The sequence below is a fragment of the Thermobia domestica genome, chromosome 7 (genome assembly GCF_964235325.1).
Source record: "Thermobia domestica chromosome 7, izTheDome1.hap1.1, whole genome shotgun sequence".
Classification (NCBI taxonomy): domain Eukaryota; kingdom Metazoa; phylum Arthropoda; class Insecta; order Zygentoma; family Lepismatidae; genus Thermobia; species Thermobia domestica.
In genome coordinates, this window is record NC_137460.1 from 246933686 (window position 1) to 246938969 (window position 5284).

A 5284-nucleotide genomic window follows, 5' to 3' on the forward strand; every position below is an offset into this window, starting at 1 on the left:
TGAATGATAATTGTGATTAATTGTAGCTGAAATAGTAATAAAATTTTAATTTAAACCTATATTAATTAATTGGCACGGTAATTGTAATTAATATTACGACTGACTTTTTTCCTTTCTGCATTTTTATTTCAGGTTAAATGTCACATTAAGTAAAACTGAAATGAAACATCTAGTTAACGTCCCACGTTATGCACCAACGCTACGAGAGACAGTGATGGTGAGAAATAATTGAAGTGGTTGAATGAAGAAAGTGGGAGGAAATGGGAGAACACCGAGAAAACCCATGCACACAGTGTTTGCCCACCAGAAAACTTACTTGGTACGAGCTGGAATCAATACCCATGGACCTTCGGGTCAAACATCTGCCTTTGGCAAGACACATTATTATTATTATTATTATTATTTTAAGTGACCAAAGAAGTTCTGTAGCTTTTTCACCCATCACCTTCGAACAATGATATGTAACCTAGGACGTACCTGGAATATCAAAAATAGTCTCTATCAGCATCGACGTCCTTCTGCCGACGTTCTGGAAGCCTATGGATTCAATCGCGTTAGAACTTGGTGGGACGTGAAACCCGAAACATTTCCTAGCCAGAGATCTACGTTAAGCATTTGCTACTTGCACTGGCGTCTCTGGCACGTACAATTTTGGAGGGGGACATTAAAGAAAGTAATTTAAATGGTGCTACCTAGCCCAACCTGTTCATTATTTAAGATTCCATTTGTCACCTTCCTACTTACCTTCACCGACCCCCTAAGATATATCAAGAACTCTGTTATAATCGTTTCACAACCTGAATATTATATTCCAAATAAATATAATAATTATTATTGATATGTTATTCTGTCATTAGTAAATAAAATACATTAGAATAAAATTTTGAATATTTTGGACTTTAAAATATTGGGGGACGCGTCCGTCTCGTCTGCCCCGTCAGAGACGCCCGTGGCTACGTGCTACTATCAAGTCTCTGCTACTAACTTTCTGCTCATTGGTGTGCAGTAATTAAAAACTGAAATATTTGGATAATATATTATATAAAAGCGAACATAAGATTAGTCTGATCTCATCACCGATAAGTACTGTACCAATTGCACTGGGATTACTCTCACTTCCTTCAACTGAGTTGACACTCAAGCGGGTGTGGGCTCGGGCTGGGGCTCATTTCTCTCAATTGGGCTTGTGGTCACTTCTTTCAGCTGGGCTCGCGCTCATTGCGCTCGGGCTAACTTGGGCTCGTGTTTACTTATTTCATTGGGGCACATGCTGACGCTAAATTATTTAGCCAGAGCCCGGTTGAGCGTGATTGCCGAGCTTCCGAGTTTAGACACCTACCACTCACACAGGGACTTTTTCCATTGCTGAAAATTACGTGCCGCGAACGTCGCTATCCTCTGTTAGCCATTATGTAAACATTGTGGGTGGCCGCATGCATCCTAGGGTCTAAATGTTGTTTCCAGTTAAAAACTAGTGTTTCATAATTACAATGTGCAATTTTTCATTGCTTAAGCTATGCAGGCGAGATTTGAGGTACATTAAGATGAACTTTAACAAACACATTCTGAAATAACAATTTCGTTACATCAACATTATTCAATACCTGTGAAGAATTCCATTGTCACTAACGGAATTTAATGGTGCAATGCATCAAAAATCTAATAAAATTACTCTGGAGAAAATTAGTAACTTATATTTATATTCTGTTACCAATCAGATCTGTTCTACAGCCTAATGTTGGTACCAGTCCATATAATTCATGTATTTTCTTTATACTCGTACATATAATGTATGCGTGAATAAGTGAAATAATTTGATTGTATAATGTTTGCGTTTATCAGTAATTATTTGAAATTACCTTTCCAATACAAAACTTTTCAGATACAATTCGAAATATTGCTACCAATGCAGTGGCAGATGCAAATGCAATATTGGAGGGAAGAATTGTTTCAAACGCTGTGAGAAGAATATATCTTTCCCACAATCGAAGAATAGACTCCCCTTGGACGGCCCTTGAGGCAAGTGGAAACCTGCGATACCTTCTCAGGCAATTGTGTCACATGTAACGTTCCTATTTAGATAGGGGCTCGTTACTCGGTACGGGTCTCCCACCGGTGAAGTCCCGCCACATTTGAGAAAGAATATATATATATTTTCAAATTAAGAATAATTACTACATAATCTTAAGCACCTCCACATGTTCAGCTTAAATATAATTACCATATAACCTTCCTAAAAATTAGGCCAATCGCAACCATAAATAGGTCAAGGATTTTAATATTAGTTTCGTTAAGTAATAAGTCAATGATTTAGGAAGCTCTTCTTTATAACAAAATCAATCGAAAATTACAAATTTCTTAACAAGTCATTAAACTCGCTGATACTGATTGGACACATTAAATCAAATGCCAGTGAAATTAATATGAGTCCCAATAAATCTCAACTTAATCGTGTTCTTCGACAACCAAAAAGATTTGGATAATTCTACCGAGTTTTCAAATATATATACATATATCGAATACAGGAAGTTACAAGTATGGTTAACACACAACCGTCTATATCTCATTTAATCAAACAGTTAAGTTTCCATTAGAACATATATGAATTTGTTTTAAATTTAAGAAAATTATTATACAACTCACCAGAATATTAAGTAAATAACAATCCACACCTTAGAATGTCAAATTGAATTCACTTGTAATATACACACAACTCTAATAGAATAATTTACTAATTTTCGATAAATAGAGCTTACTATTTCAAGGTTTTACCGAGTACATTTCCAGCACACATCTGATGAGGATAACTCAAGTGCTGGGTGAAGTTACAAAAATCGCCACTAGAGGCGCTATATTCAAAATTTGACAAACGAAACTGGTTTATCGAAGACTCGAAATAGAATGAATTTATATATAATCTTACAACTTTTTTTTTTTTGGTAACTAACAGAGTGACATGTTACACACCCGTCCTAGCGAGGAAAAATAAAAATAATGCTAATTATTTTTATTTTTGAATTATAAATTATTTTGAAAACTTGTCCAGGTGTAAGTTAGTCTAAGTCTCTCTACTAATAACCTTCCGCTCACGATTCATACCAACAAAATAAAACTAAACTAAAAATAAAAAAAATCCCCAAAAATAAAACATTCACCATCACTCATCCTTCTCATTCACCCGATCTAACACCATGATTAGTAGGTCTAAAGTCGGTAGTCCATATCCAAAATAATTTATAAGTTTACAATCTCTTGTATTGAAAGTGTGGATACAAGAATAATTTAAATTTAACTATTCTTTACAAATGGGATATTTTTTTTCTAAAATAAATATGTAACAGTAGTAACACTTACAGTTTGACAATTCTTTTTGTGATGCCTATGCGGGAATAGACTCCGTCCGGCAGATCCATTCTTCCATACAGCAAGTTTACATAGAGAAGTGAAGTCCAACCGATCACAATATTAAACATACATATACGGACGATCTACAATACCAGGCCTGGAAACGACAAACAGATATTAACATTCACATATAAGAAATACAAACATAAAAATTAAAAGCTTGTCCATATTCATACCTATATATATTAATAAATTGAAATTTCATAATGACTAGAGTGACGATAGTTCGATTAAAAAAAAAAGGTCTATATCAAATATAAATTTAACTTTTAATGCTACTTTAAACCATGGATTGATTTTTTTATTTTTTTTTACCTTTTATTTGCTTACTGTACAATTATTTACATGTTGTTCTCGTCTCTCCCTGTAAGGTTTCGTTAGAGCAACATGGGTCTTACGAATGTCATTCTCATTGCTTAGAGATTTTACTTGAATGCTATTTGCGTTCAAAAGGCGCAAAATCTGAAATGGGCCCTCCCAGCGATACATCAATGATTTGTTAAGCTTTTCAGCTAGAGAGGATTTATACTGGGATTTAATAAGTATTTTATCTCCAACTTCATAGGTGACAGGAATTCTTCGCTGGTCGAATATTTGCTTACGCCTTCGCCATCTTACTCATGGCATTGGCCAAAATATTGGGATCACGCTTACGTAAATTTAGTTCTTCTATTTTCCATTTAATATCCAATGGATCACAAACATTATAAGCTAATGTTAATTCCATCGGCGAACATTTTAATTCCTCATGTTCTGCACAATTTATGGAAAATTCCAATTCCGATAGTCCTTCATCCCAACGAGTTTGCTTATCATGGAAATATATTTTCAGGGCATCCTTCACCAAACGCCAGTACCTTTCCGAATTATTTGAGGCACTGTGATAAGGACTAATCCTTATGTCCCTAATACCCTGGCTATACAAGAAATCTGTAAAAACTTTAGACACAAATACACTGTGGTTATCCCTCGATAAACAATGTGGGAATCCTAATTTGTACAGTTTATCTATTATAGTCTTGCTATTTAAAATCTTTATAGGTTCTAAAAATAAACGCTTGGAGCACGAGTCCACCACTATAAGGCAATATCGACCAGAGCGTGTAGGACTAAGAGGACCAGCCAAATCTGTAAACCACACAGCATTAATCACTTTTTCACATTGAGAAACGAGTTGCCCCATCTGTTTAACATTGGAGCTCTTGCTTAATTGACAGTCCTTACAGGTAGACACGAAATTTCGAATATCTTTCCACATACCATTCCAATGATACCTCGCACAAATTTTACTGGTAGTCTTGGTCACCCCTAGATGACTTCCCGGAAGTAAATAAGAATGATAATATTCAATAATTGAATTTGCTAAAGATTTAGGCAAACATACCTTATAGGGATTTCTAACTGCCCTAGTATGTTTACATAATATGCCCTTTACTAATTTGTATCCTGGTAAATTTACCCCCGATTCAAGTTACTGTATCAATTTACTTAATTCTACATCTTTTCTTTGATGTTCATACACTGAAACATTTGCAAATGGGAGACTCCACACGCAAAAAACAAAATGGGTTACGTGTACAATAAAATTATAGTTAAACGGTATAGTCAAAGTAAATTGCTGCTCCAACTGAGAAAATTTGTGAAACAACCTGGTGCTGTGTTCTAATAATCATAGCGGTTTTGTTGTGAGAATTATAAAATATAGTTAATCATTTTATAGTTGCGTGCACAATGTGTATTGTTCATATTTTGTCCTTTGAACACAACATGAAATGCGAGTGTGCTACTCTGGCAATACTGTGAGTTGAACCAACCAGGCAACCAGGCTGACCTGGCGCGGAAGAGTTTGTTTTTGTTGTATTGGGATGTTGCTTCGACC